Below are 15,543 nucleotides of genomic sequence, written 5' to 3'. Positions count from 1 at the left end.
GTGAGAACCACTTGAGATTTAAAAGAGAGTCTTATACTGTATGTGTCAGTACTGCCTAAGTATTTATACAATGGGTCGTAACACCTCAGTATTCATAACCCTTAGTGAAAGTGGGCTCAAGTGAGCAGTATCATCAGTCCGGTTTACAGACGAGAAGGCTGAGAATGACCTACAGGAAGTCTCTGATCAAACCAGGTGCTAAACCTAAAGTCCCTGCCTAGTGGTTCAACCACAGTCCTATCCCACTTTCTTAAACATAACACTGTCCCCTCACTCATGATGGAGCAGAGAAACCACAGTTTCACCTCTGGGAGACCTTCCCCTTCCTGAAGAGAGGATCTCCCCGGTGCCGCCATGCCCATTGTATTGGAGGGAGTCAGCACCTACCTGGGCAGTCCTTGCAGATTCTGGTCTGTTTTCTCTACACTAAAGAGAAAAGGAACCTGAATCTTCACCATTTGCTTGTCATATACATTAATCTGTCTCTGCAGGCCCAGGACATACCTCAGAGCCATTAAGCACACCTCTCAGATGACAAAGCCCAGCAGGTACACAATATATCATATTGGCTGTGTCCTCAGCATGTAAGATACGCACACTAATGAAGTATTGTTCCAGAGAAGTTTCACATGTTTTCTACTCCTCCACAAATGCCAGCAGTATTTTCTTTGGTTACAAGTCAGGATAATAACTACATACCTAGAGTAATGGAGACACCCAATTTAAAATTTTTAAGTGCTTCGGTTTCACAGTGACTGGATTGATAAGATAATGAATGCTTGTATTTCTAATCAAGCACGGCTTTTTACATTTTTCTTGCAAAAATTATTTGGAATTTTTACTTTGCAACTGTTTCATATATTTGTGATGAAAGAAGATTTTGACTAGCAGTCATATGATCATCACATGATTGTGCAGCTCTGAGCATGTTTTAAATGGTTCTGCTCCTTCAGCAAACACATGCTTTAATCACAACTCCCTCCTAACAGGAAGTAGCAAAGTGAGAGCAGAGAATAAAGAGCAAATGCAGAGATTTCTTTCAGACTATCAACTGTTGTCTCAGCGGACTGATTAAGGCCAACTAAACATACATTAGACAACAGCCATTCTAAAGTCACTGCACAACAACAACAGTTCATCATGGAAAAAAAAAATAACCCTCTGCAGCAAGCTACATTGAAAAACAGACAAAAAATAGCTTACAATCTGTTATACTTACAGTCTTTTTAACAAGAAGAGTTAAGAGCTAAGTCCAGAGAAAATTAGCAACACAACTCATTCCTCAAATATCCTTTTTTAGATCTTATTCTATTTCACATATTAATTTCCCAGTCACTTCTAACAGTAGGCTTGGTTATGTGCTGCCATCTAAATTGATCTCTGTCCTTCTAGGTTTATTCTACTGCTCATTAAATCTACATCAAGAGTTTCTTCTAGCATGACTGTAATGTTGCTATGATTATATTACTCTTGACACATACCCTTGCATAGGTATATCAGAACATCCAATTCCAAAATATGGCTAGTATATAACCAAAACATTCCAGCTGATAAGATAAAATATTTTGTCCTCACAGTTAATATACTAGGATCACTGTGTACAGTAGATTAAGGGTGTCTACTTCTGTATCAGTGTTACTCTAATATCCCTAGTCATACAAAGTTAACTCTTTTATTTACTTTAAGATCAAGTCAAAAATAAGCACTGCCTGTATTCCTGCAAAACTGAAAAATTCATATTCTTAATACAATTTCAGGAGGGCGGGATATTTATCTATCTCCCTAATATGGCATTGGGAATGAACACTTCCTAGCACTGATAACAATAGACGATGCCTGTGATTAAGGTGTTAATTAGGAGCTTGGAAATACTGGGTTTACAGGCTTCCCATATTACCTTTGCAAATCACTTCTCACTTGACTCCACCAGATACGGTACAAAACCCTCAGTTAAGAGTTTAGGACCTGGACAACACATTACTCTGTTTCCTTAAATGGACAATGGTTCTTAACATTTCCGAAACATCTCATTAAAATGATGTGGGGCCGAGGTCATTAACAGAGGATCACTAGAGAGAAGAAATGTGAGTGCAGAAAGTGATATTACATTAATGCTACAGGACTTACTACTCACCACTTTCTCTTATCTAGAAGGCTTGAGAAGAGAATAAAAACTTCTATGCCAGGCTCACACTTGCTGAAAGAATTTTATGTTGGGAAAGTACCCAAAAGCCCTAGCCTTTGAGATCAAAGCCTCACTGGATCTAGGCACTATAAGCACATAATGAGAGATAATTTCTGCCTTGTTAATAATTAAACAGAATAAAAAGACACAGAAGGATAGGGAAAGGAACTGAAGTATCTTGCCCGAAGCCAAACAGTAGACTCAAAGGTAGAGTTGGAGGCAGAATTCAGGTCTTGCCAAAAGAATTGTTTGTGGATAGAGGGAAAAGGCGCTGGTTCTTCATACCTGTGCCTTGTGATTCTTGAAATACATCCTTTGAGAAGTATCGAAATGGGAGAAGAGAGCCTGGGCTGGGGAAAAGTAGGCAAAGGCTGCAAACTCTTTGCTAGCTAATGTCCCTAGCAAGGGCTGGAGACTTCTAGAGTGCTGGCCTTTGCAGACAACCCTTGCAAGCAAACCTGACTTGCAGCAATGGGTTTTGTTAGTTTCCCTTTGAGCCCACTAATGAAAAAGTATTGTATCTGCAGCAGGTCTGTTCAGTTCATCTAAAGAATTGTAATGCAGTAAAATGGTGGGCCAGGTAAGAGAGTTGCAACAAGCCAGTAAAAATTCTCTCTGGAAAAGAACAGCCGTGGGCTGATACAGGGCTTTTTACTCCTGTCTCTAGGCCCTCGACCTCTGGAAAGTATTGAAGATACAAAGAGCACAGAATTAGCTGACCTCCCCTGGAAGTACTATATGCTTCTTTTGAGGGCACAAAATTTTCTTTTTGTCTCAGGAGCCTCCAGCACACTGTAAAAGCAGTAGCAAGTGTGGGAGAGCTGATCTGTGCATGATGGCATCTTCCCTTCTAAAACCAAATGTCTCTTGGATACCACCCACCCCAGTCACAGCAATCCCTTCTTCTGGTAACAGGCCATGTGAAACTTTTCCTCCCACTCAGCTCTCTCTTGCAAAGCCAGCAACAACAGAGCCCTACACTGTTGTGAAACTGCTAGCTTCAGACTGAACGAACACAAATCAAACCATTATCAGAAATAATGAGTGAAAATTAGCCAGACAACCAGCCACCACAGTAAGAGAGACAGCTGAACTGTTGGCACATTCTGTAAGACAAAATTAATAAATAAGCGAATAACAAGGCCATTCAACAGAGCACAATCCTCTGCAAAACTAGATGCTTAGTGCTTGGAATAGCAGAGTTATTAATAAAAAATTTGTGTCTAAGAACAGATCACAAACTTCAAGTGGCTTTTAAGAAACATAAGAAGAAAATTCTTTAAGGCAACTGGCTTTATTAGGAAACAGATATAGATTTATTCAAGAGGAAAATTTATCAGAAATAAACACAAATCTAACAGCATTTCAGAAGTTGCTCATTAGGTTGTCAGCAGAGAAAGAAATTCTTAAAATGAAAAGGAAGCATTTATAATGTATAGTACATACAAACTGCACTATTATCATCAGTTTTCCTCTGCCGCCACCGGTGCAGTAAAAATCTCCAGTCAGATCCCCCCTAGGAATCCTTATGCAGAATTTCCCTGACTTATGATCCCTTTCCACAAGACAATTAGAGAATCCAAAGCATAAATTCATTCTCCAGAGTCAAATAACTTCCATTATGCCACACTCAAATTCTAAATGCAATAGAAGTGGCCTCTGGTATCACTCATAGCACATATAAAATGCCTAGGATTAAAGTAAACTTGGTAGGACCTCTATCCTGTCTGCCTGGCATAAGTGGTTGACAATGTTTTCAATTCGGGCAGAAGCTGCAGTGACATTAAACAAAAGTAAATTGGGCTATCAAAATATTTGCATTTCCTAGTTCAGCTGAGGCAAAACAATAATATGATGCTAGTGAAATAAGCTGTCATAAGCAAGTTAATCCTGAAATGAGTTTCTACAAACCTAGTCTGACAAATTCCTTTACGCTGACATACCCTCACTCACTATTTCTCCTTAGCTATGAATTAATAAACATTTAAAATTATTCAGTAATACACTTTTATTCAGTTAGAAAGCAAATGTGTTTTAATTCATAGACAATCCACGCATCTTCTGTAAATCTACAAAAGCAGGATGGGATACTGTTTGGCTTTGCAAGATCACATTTAGAAAGGCTACAGGTGACAATGTCACAGTTATCACTAAGTCTGAACAGGAGGTGGACTCGAGCCTTTTCTTGTTGTGTGGTAGTACATAAGGTTTCAAACCTTCTTGTCACTTCCCAGGAAACACCGTCCCATGCACTTAATGACAGCTAGATCCACATCCTACCTTATTCCACAACGGTTAGGCAAAACACGTACACATCTTCCAGCTAAGATCATAGAAGCCTTTTTTAATTCTGCATGACTGTAATTCTTCAGAATTATTTTGTTAATCTGCTACTTCAGTTAAAATGATTTCCAGTTTCTGTTCATATCAGAACTGTTGTACTTATTTCTAATAATAATGGGAATTCCTATAGGTATAGGAGACATGCTATCCCTAAACAAAACAAAAAATTAAAACCAACAGACAAGGGGAGGTGCTGGGGGGAGGGGGGAGGAGAGGGGTTTTTAAGTCAAGGCCACTTACCATTCTCTGACAGGATAAAAGACTCCTTGAAGTGTGTATGAACACATTCAAAAGTCATTAAAAATTAAATTCACACATACTTGCATATCTTTTCTTGCTGCAGGGGTTGTTCAAAATAATTTTTGAAATAAATGAGTATCATATTCTTTCTTCCCATAAGCTCTTTTAGCCAGTATATGCTACACTACCTTACAGGATTTGCCTGCAAGTGTTGTCGTAGCTGTAGAAACACATTATTTAGAAGGGAGGGAGAGACAGATTTAAAATATAACGGAGAGAGATTGACCTACCTTGTTTAGTTCTTTGCAATAAAACGCACTGCAAATCAGGGATGTGAGCTCTGCAGCAGACGGAAGAATGAAGTGATCTTCAGAGTTCAGAGTGACTTCTGTGTGATTCCAGCTGCTTCACTTGGCTACTGCCTTCCTTCTAATAAAGCTGCAGAATGATATAACACCGTGTTTGTTTTCAGCTGAGGAAGCTGCTTCCAACTTCCCTTGGTTTTCTAGATCCAGTTTTGAAATACTGCCTTTCTGTATAATCCCAGCATTTCACCAAAAATAAATGTTAGACATGTGAATGAATCATTTTGGTCAGTGTCCAAGCAAGCAACAGATGTGGTGGCTGATGAATGGAAAGAGACCTTACAGTTGTAGGCTGCTTTTTGTTATGCAGAGAAGAGGTTGAACAGTATTTCTCTGTAGGCAGTCTGGTTTATAGAAAATAATGTTGAATGAGCAGAAAGATGTTTAAAAAGTCACACTGAAAGCATAATTTTGTAACTGTATGGTGAGATACATTCATTTTGTATTTATGATTAGTAGCTTAATCACCTTTTGTGTGTAAGAGAGAGTGAGCTCCTAAAAACATCAGTAATTAGTGCCTTTGTCTGTCAGTCAGTGCAATAGTAGTCAGAAATCTGAACTGGGTTTTAGGAGATTTGGTTTGATTCCCAGTTCTGTAAAGAGCCTGCTGAGTTTTTGCGGCCAGGCCACATGACGCCCATGTTGCTTAGTTTCTCAGTCAGTAAAATGGGAATATTATTCCACTAGAATCTATATACCATAGCTTCACCTGACTCTGATGGTACCACACTCATCATACCATTTTAAATCAGCTGAGCATCTGTCAGTCTACCCTTACCAAAAACCAAATCTTCTAGTGGATGCAATAACCTAACAGTGGTACTCCTCTGTCATTAATACAAACCTTGTAAAATGTTCAATACTGACTGAATCTAGTAAATTCCAAATTTTCCAGATATCAACTCTATTGATTCCAGTGAAAATTAGAAAGAAAGAAAGAAAGAAAGAAACAAACAAACAACCACAGGAGAGGGAAGTGCTTAGTGAGAAGCAGCAAAACTGAAATTTCAGCATCTGGTTAGTAAGGCTATCTGTTTCAAGCACCTCTCTTACGGTCCACAGATCACAGATTCTCTTAACAGAAACTAAAAACTCCTTCCAACAAAACTACCATGCTTTGTCTTTCCTCTGTGACAGATCTTTCTGTTCTGCAAATACAACTGAAAATGCTGATAGCTTGTACGTGAGGGGGAAAAGCTATGAATGAAAGGAGGATGGAGATTATGCTATGGTGGGACACAGTCCCTGGACCACAAGGAAAGGACAGGGGGGCATGATTCCTGTGAATATAGGACATAGGAGATGAACAGGAGGGTTGCCTGAGGAAAGAGTATGGAAAGAGTCAAGGACCTCATGATTGGGCACCTCACTTGTTTATTTCTTGCATTTTAAAGATTTCCTGTTTTCTCTAGGTAACAGATTGGTGAACCTTCATTGATAAAAGCTCTTCTAATAGTAGCTCTCCTCTTTTGTAAATATTGGGATAAGGTTAATACAGGCACCATTTAACAGTAGATCTGCTGAGGTTTTTTTGCGTGTAATGGCATATGAGTCTGTGTGTCTCTAGGTACTTTGCCAAATTCAGTTATTGTAGGGCAGTTAATTCAATGGTCTGCTGAATACTATTTTTTAAAGAGGAAATTAATGGGTAGATAACCCTCACACATGATCTACAGTAAAAGCAAAAAACTTCAGCAAGCAACGTAGAGTCACACATTTGCCAAATGCTCTTCATCTTCTTGGTGAAGGGAGGATTCTGGACAGTGGAATGAATTCTAGCAGTTTTGGGGTAGTGAGGAATTGTCTTTAAGGGGCTGTTTCCTTCACCATGAATTAAAGCAGGCTTGGGACTACTCTAACACGTACCGGGGATGACAGTTCAGCTCCTTCATCCTTCAGAACCAAGGGAGGATTAATCCTTACACAGCAGTTTTCCTCACCCTTCCTACCACTGTACCAAATATGAAATCACAACTGATAAGGACCCAGAAGACATTTTGTGGAGACAAGTTTTCATAGGAAATGAGGTTTGTTTGTGTTTTTTTTTTTTAAGAACAGCAGATTACTGCACTTAAAAGAATTTTTCTACCAATCTGTCCTACCTACATCTGCTCCTTTTCAATTGAAAGGGACTTTGCTCTGATGAGCAATTACCCAATTTGCACAGTATACCTAGCATATGTAATGTATCTGGGAGAAAAAAAAAAAAAGAGAACAGAATTTTACAGACAAAACTGCCTTTAGTGTGAAAGGATTTTGTTCTGCTTGTTTTCTTTTAGAGCCAAATACAGCATTTTATTCTTCACAGTTTTGATTAACCACAATGGCAATCTTAAGTCCCTAAAGAATATAAACCTTTCCTTGTTTTAGTTCCTTCTATGCTCTGACACAGTAAAACTGGAATGGTGAGTCCCAAATTACATGGCTTTTTGATATACACTTTCATGCAACCCATTAACCACTGACATTGTTTTATGAGTGTGATCTTTTCAGATAATTTTATGAAAGTTAAATGCTTGGAAGAAAATGAATGAAAAAAAAGTACCTTATTTGCTTTCATGTCTTCTCCTTTTTCTACTTGGAAGTTGTATTTTATTTTGCCATGTCATTTGCGCTTTTTCAACAGTCTTGGAGTCTTTTTCAACAGTATGAAGTCTTGGAGTTTCTACTCTACATTAAGTATGGCAATATGCCAGAGCTATACTGAAGAGGGACATGCATTCACAAACATACAGTGCACGTGGGACTTGCAGAGCAGAGAAATACTACTTTATACCTGATGGAAAAAGAACAAATGAGAGCATTTTCATACAAATAATAGATACTGGGTTTTCCAGCAGCGATTAAACTAGGTCTACTGAAAAGCAAATGAGTTTTAAAAGCATTTCTGATTCTTTATGGGTTTTTTAACCCTACAAAACAAAAGAAAGACATAGGACGTATGAAATCCTTCAGAAATACTTTATCAGTATTAACCAAAGCACAAATTACAAAGCCATAAACAAAACCAAAGTCGCTTTACCTGGATTACCAACAATTGCCTGATAGTTCTGATAATTAATTCCCACTGCTGGGACCACCGGATCTTATCAAGCTGCCTTTTACTACGTTTAGATAATCTCAGCACTAACAAACACCCCAGACTAAATTCAATGTGCACTAATTCGATTAAGGTGTACCAACCATGAATTTGCAAATTAGGTCAAACAAAAGATACTTAGTTTTTCTCAGGGTTAATTTAAGCTGAACAACACAAGAAAGAAATCACTTACCTTTTGAGGATTCAGCTGTTTACAGTTCTGTTCTTTTTTAAAAAAAGATTCTTCACTGTTCCTTTGTCCTCACTGTTTGAACTGACACCTCATCGATTAAAATCCACTCTGGAAAGACAAAGTTTAACTACCTGACAATCAGGAAAAGGGTAATTTCCTCCCTTCCTGTGAAACTAATGACTATTCATGCCTATCCTTTTGGTAAAGCTGTAATGTTTACTTGTGGCTTAACTGCCCACTACATGCCATAGTCAGCAACTCTGACAAAATTCTCCAGTGACATATTTAAACCAAACCACCTGATGAAGGGAGGTTTGGCTCATTTAGGCAGGTCCAGATCCTCTTTCTATGCTGATACTAGAAATCTGAAGATTTTCATATATAATGTGTTGAAGAAGTACAGTAATTCTGCAGAAGGCAAAATCCTTCATCTAGTACTTTAGTTAGGTCAAAACACATAAGCATATAAATGAATTGTTATACATGTATGTGTATATATATGCGTGTATGCATACAAGTTCGAGCAGGATCTTTAAAACCAGCACTTCATGGAACTCCTCCAAATAAAGTCAGCAGAGTTTTGCATTCTATGAAATAATGAATATTAGAGTTTACAAGGAAGGGAAAGAAAAAGATATATTTTTATTATGAAGAATGATACCTGCAAAAATACTATTAGAAATTGCCTTTTTTTCCCCCCATAGATTTGGCTTTTATACTTGCATCTTTTTCTCATCTTCCACAAAGAAGTAGGAATGATTTTCTATACAACTTTCAGACTACAGCTATTCAAATTTTGTATTCATATGACAGTGAAATAAGAGATTATACCTGCCACTCAGATAACATTTGAAATCCATGGAACTTTCAGAGGGTGTCTTAACAACAAACCTTCTGGCATGTCATTGAATGCTAAAGAGTATAGTCATTGAATAGCTAAATAGCCAACTTGACAACAGTATTTTTCCATTTTAGCCAACGTGCTGTATCCTCCCATGCAAAGGAATGCCAGTGTTTGGAAAAATAATTTCAGCGAGAACTACAGAGATTACAGAAACAAAAATAAGGCTGTGCAATCTATAGTTGTTTCACTAGAATTTTACAATCTTTAGTACTTCTATAGGGATTAACCAGTTTGCACTTTCTCACCTCACATAAATTACCAGGAACCACAGAGTCACTTAGAGAGGTCTTAGAAGAGAAGCACTCAAAAGAGAAGCCAGAATTTACTGTTACGCATCTAATTTACAACATCTGGACTGATGTGCCCGAAGCCTAACCAGCCTAGGTTCAGAGAAACCCAAAGCACAGAGATGAACCTGAGCCACACCTCTTCAGGATTTTAGCTGTCTCCATCCACTCGGGATCCAAGTCACCAGAATAGCTGCCTACACCTACTCTTTCAAAGAACTGAGATCTTATTTTTCATTTAAAGTATAAACTCTGGAGATTCAGTCATCCGTCTTTTATGTAACAGGTCTTTTGATTAAAAACCCAAATCCACAGTTCAAATAGGATTATATTATGGTGTTACATAAAATGGACATGACTCAGAGACCCTAGAGGTACTTAAGTTTTACATCCTACATTCATCTATTAACAATTCACAGCTAAGTTGTTGAAGCCTGTCATGATGAATAACAATGCACAAAACAAGCAGATCAGCAGGGAGAAGACGATTCCAAGTTCCAGTCCCTCACTATTCTGCAGCTAGACTATTTCTTTCAGCAGCTGTACTCAGTGTGACAGAACTGGTCTTAAACACTAACAAACTGCAAACAGGGAAATTCAAAAGGAGTTCTAATTCTCTGCAAAAGACACAGAGCAGAGCTGAGGTTCAATGCTAAATTAGAGACAGCTCCCTGAAAATAGATGCTAATAGGCAGGGTGCCTATACAGGACTAGTGGGTGATCAAGCAAGGTTGTACTTTGCAGCATTACTACTCAAAATCTTAACCAAGAGAAACATCTACACGCATGTGGAATCGTGGAGCCTGCTGGTTACTCTTTATAATACTGACCAGCCATTGACATTCCTTAGGATTTATGGAGATGCAAAGGTTTTAAATTGGACAGTAGCTCCTTGCAATGGAGAATGGTTCCTGAACATCAGAGCAAAGCTGGTGCAAATCAAATCCTAATCCAACTCAATCAACTATGGATGTTCTGAGAAGCTGTGGTCAGTGGTTTCAGCACATATTCATTTGTATTTTTAAAGTTGCTTTTTATAGTCAGCCACATTTGTCAGACTGTTTTTCTGCTTGGTGGATGTAAACACATTTTGTGAAAGGTGCCAGGAGACCTTGACTCCACAGGGATTTAAGTTATTTATCCATAAAAATGAACGTGAGACAGGGAGAACCAATGCAAGTTTCTGCCTACTGCTCTGCATTTGCCCTCTTCTCCGATCACTCTCAGGGGAGAGAACATAGTTTTGCTCCTAAGGCAGCCCTCAGCCTCTCTAATGAGATGGGAGCTGATAAATCCCACCAAACCTGCTGCTTGTGATACAGGCAAAGCCAATTATTAGAAGCTCTGAAAAATGCTTTGCTAGTTAAGGGCTTAGTCTGTAAAGTCACTATTAACTCTTCCATTGCCTTCAATGAAAGCAAAACTAGCACTATCTCTAATAAATTGACAGTGGGCTCAGGGAAGGAAGCATAGGAAATCAATCTAAGTAAAGAGGCAGGTAAAATCCCCAATATTTATTTGTCCATTCTAGTTGTACTCCTTAAGCTGCATCAAAAGATGCAAAGGTTAATTTTAAATCCTTCTTACTTTGCAATTTTTATTTTTTTTTTTTAGGAAGACTATGTGCTCCAATTTCAGCACTTAGCATGAACTTGAATATGGAATTTACATGAATGTAGAGACTAGAATTGCAGCATTTTCTGTAAAGCCTACTTAAGTAGCTACTTGTCTTTTCAAGACAACTAGGCTCCCCTCTTTTCAAGAGAAGAGAAGGGAGCTTGTGGAGAAGGGAAGCCACTTCTCCACTTCAAGATGAGAAACTACGCAAAGGGGAATTACACTAATTGTATGTAGCTTGGGTGCAAACCAGAACTGAACTCTGATTACTTCAGTATTAGAAACATAGACCATCCAACAATGTAGAAGAGACTTCTGGTTTTACTGATGGACCAGAAAAGAGAGACACTAAACTCTGATCCAGAGAGCTACTGCAGTTCAGTAATAGCACATGAAATGCTGAAGAAACACAAATCAAATAAAAGGTGCTTTGTTCAAAAGTTCTTTTGTTTTCTTTCTCTCTTTCCAAAATTTTCCTTGAAAAAGTCTCTATATTTTCAAACTAGGAAAGAAAGAGGTTTCTTTCAAAGGCTGTTTTTGCTTATCAGCATTCCTAGCCTAAAATTAAATTTTGTCCTTGGAAAAAAACCCCAAACTTCTCTTGTTTAACTTCCTGCTTTTTTCCTGAACAGGACAAAGAAATCTTTCTTTAAATTATTCCCAGGGTAAAGCAAGGTAGAGAGTTTGCTTGCTCTCAGATGTAAGAAAACATCTTATGTGGTTTATTGTGGGAACATTAAAAAAATTTAACATGATTTAGAACAGCCAGTGCAGAGGAAAATAACACTTACTTAACTACCTTGGGAATACATTTTGACCCCACCTTAAATTGACTGCAGAACATCCAGTGACTCAACACAATAGTATATATATTTGGAACTCCCTGACTCCTATAAATTACACTACAGACAAGGAAGCTGCAGAGGTATTTTACATTCAGGATCATCTTACATTCATCTGCATCTATTTAAAACCAGAACAGTTCCATTGAAATGGATGAATATAAACATTTAATTCAGAACATTCCAAGGGGTCAAGGCAGGTTCTCAACTCCTGGGAGCCTGAAAATTATTGAAAAATAGAACTAATAACCCTATGATAGCATGTGAGGTAGCCTAGAAGTGAGTAACAGTCATCTACTATACTTATTTAAAATATTTCAAGACTCTTACATTAGCATCTGATTAAAAAATCCACATTCATTTTGTACCCTATCTGTAATAATAAAAACGACAGTTTAAAACATGCTAATCAAAATATTTTGCCATGCAGATGAGAATAATTCTGTTCTATGTGTATTTTAGTCATGTTATCTGACTGTGGTTAATACAAGAACCTACTGGTCTTTCTGTTCCCTTCATAGCTGAAGGCTCTCAGGTTGTAGAGCTCCCTTCAGCATAGGGAAATGGAGTCACTTTATGACTTTCCATTCAATTTTCCAGCACATACATATCAGAAATGATCATGTATTTCCAGGTAATTTGGTAATGAACAATTATGCTTGAAAACTTTGCCAGCTCTCAAGGGTCAACCTGACTGTATCAATCTCACAATTTTAAAATTGGTGTTATTTTTGAAAATAAATATGAAACAATTGCAAATAGAATTGAGAAATTCTAAGGGACTGTTATTTTTGAAGCTAAAAAAAATTCCATGCACAACATGAAGGTCAAAGAATATCCTGCAATTCATGAGCAGTCACCTACAGGCAACCCCCAACCTACTTCCTGACCTAGTCTTTTTCTCTGTGTCACTTCCCTAAAAAAACAGGCACAGTTATTTCAGAGAGATGAACTGACTGAACAATCATTAACAGAAATCGCTGTGAATATAACAGTAAACTGTTCAGCATTTTGTGATGAAAGATGTGTTCTCCGAAAGCAGAATGCTCTTTCAGGTTACAAACAGGAAAAAGATCCAGAGATGAGTTTCCCCTTTACTTTAACCCAAGTGAATTTTACTGTGCTTCATAAATGGTCTGTCTGGACACCAAGATCATGTTTTCTCCATGTTGTCTTAGGTACAGCATGGTTAGTCTTGGTTCAACAAAAAAAAATTCATGCAATGTTAGAGCCATGGCATACAAACCTCTCAACTGCTGATTTAATTTCTTTGCATTTTCTTTTAGAACAGAAAGTCCTAAAAACTCATTAATTTAAGCTAATGGACAGACTCAAAACAATTGCAGTAATGCTAGGGTATGGATTTGAAATGTAACGTAGGAACATTCGTAGCCCATCATGCAGAAACTTTCTGAAAACACTGCGTTTGGATAAATTTGGTGGCCATACTGTTTGAAGTGACACATTTAGAGTTGTCTCATCAGCTGTTCCTTGTGGATGACCTGCCAGCAAATGAACAGCAACCGCAGCTGTGACAGCAATCACAAAACACTCTGGGATCAGCATGAATATCTCAGAATTTTGCTCAGCACTATTATAATCAAAATCTCTGTATTCTCCAAAGTCCATGTATACAGAAATACATTATTGAGAGCAATTTTAGTGCAAAAAAAGGAAGTGTAAAAACCACAAACTCTGAAAACATAAGGCCATGAAAGCAGCAGCACAGCCTTCAAATAATAGTAAAAAAAAAAAGACTTAAGGGAGATTTGCTTCTAGTAAGATATGCAAAAAGATTCAAACTGTGAAGTACTTCAAGTAACCTTTTAAAAACGAAAGATCTGATTCATGAAAGTAAAATAGTATTTTTAGGAGAAAATTCTTGGTTCGTGCATTTCAAAAATGCTTTTTATAACCCTCTCAGTTCTAACAGGTATTTTAAATTTCTTTCTTGGTCACTATCCAGTCATGTTTCAATTATAACACAACTGCTAAGCTTTTTGGTGGTTTAAATGATTAAGCAATTAAACTGCTAATTTGAGTTTCAATTTTTTAATCTTAAGAAGGTAGTTCTGACAAAAGAATGAAAAATAGAAAGAACAACTTTTAGACCATCCCTTACATTTGGGAGTTAAGCTAATATCCCATATATTGAGGATGGTTTCACTGTTAACTCAGGTAAAGCTCTTATTACGAGATTTACAAAACTTTGAGTACAACCCAAAAAAAAAAGCAAGCTCAGTTTCAGATAATGAGAAAGTGAGCAGAATGCTCATAATAAGTTTGCCTTCTTGTAAGACAGGACTCTTTCTTTAAAAAAAAAAAATATTTGTTTTTCTTTTTGGCTTGCATTTAATTCCAGTGCCATACCAAAGTAAATAAAAGATCATTACTATTTTTAAAAAACACGTATTTTTCATTTAAAAATGAGAAAAATGCTTATGATAAAGAAAATAAATGTGTAATAGCAATCTGCCAACCCCAGCAAACAGTTTAAGTAAAGAAGACCAAAGAAAACAAGAAGCTCTGTTTTGAGATTATCCTTGCCTTTTACACAGATGAGGAATTCTTTTATTTTGAAAACCCTTATTATTAAATATAACTGAATTGATATTAAAGGGAAAAAACTGAAATATCATAGAAGATCAGATCATTGCTGCATTTAGTCTGGTATCTGATATTGGACAGTGGCCAGCATCAGATTGTTCAGAGAAAGACAACAAAATTCTTTTAAAAGAATTTCACACATCTTAGTAATTAAAGGTTTTAATGTAGCGCCAGGCATTGTGGAACATCCATTCTGCTATAAAGCTGAAAAGATCCTCCTTTCCGAAGCTTCCTCAGAATGTGAAGTGCTCTAAACCCTACACATGTATTCAGACTGTCTTGAAAGTTGCAGTGCTTATTAGAATTCAGGCTAGATCTAGCAATCCATCTTCGCAAAAGTACTTTTGGCAAAAGTACTCTCTGTGTGGATCAGCCCTCAACTGCTGTCAGTCAGTCAACACTTAGCTCAGATCCTTTGAGGAGTTTTACCAAAACAAAAATTTAAGGATAAATTAAGCTTCTAAAATAAGAACGTACAAAACACATATACAGCACGCTAAAAAGCTAGACAAGAGTTTCCTGCCAGCTAGTTTTACCAACCTGGATTTTCTTTTGTCACATTCTGTCTTTACAATCTGAACCCAACTGTTGGAAGAAATTTGAGATTCTTTTCAGGAAAACAGCTGTTGTTCACCTTTGTCAATTTTTCTTAACATATATTTGGCTAATGGAAGTGGAAAAACACAGCAAATCAAAGCAAAAGTAGAGAGCAAAGCAGTAAAATGTATCTGGGACAGTTTATCGAATTGAATAGACGAGTATAGATATCAGCAAAGAGAAAAAAGTCTGATGCTTAGACCAGGAGAGAGAAGAATTTTTAGAAGAGGAAAGGAAGTTTGTCAGCCCTGCTCAGTGTTCATGCACATATGTCACAAATAGGT

This window comes from Cariama cristata, unplaced genomic scaffold (assembly GCF_000690535.1).
Source record: "Cariama cristata isolate BGI_N322 unplaced genomic scaffold, ASM69053v1 scaffold16477, whole genome shotgun sequence".
Taxonomy (NCBI): Eukaryota; Metazoa; Chordata; class Aves; order Cariamiformes; family Cariamidae; genus Cariama; species Cariama cristata.
The sequence above is the reverse complement of the archived record's forward strand: the minus strand, read 5'-3'. Positions refer to the sequence as shown.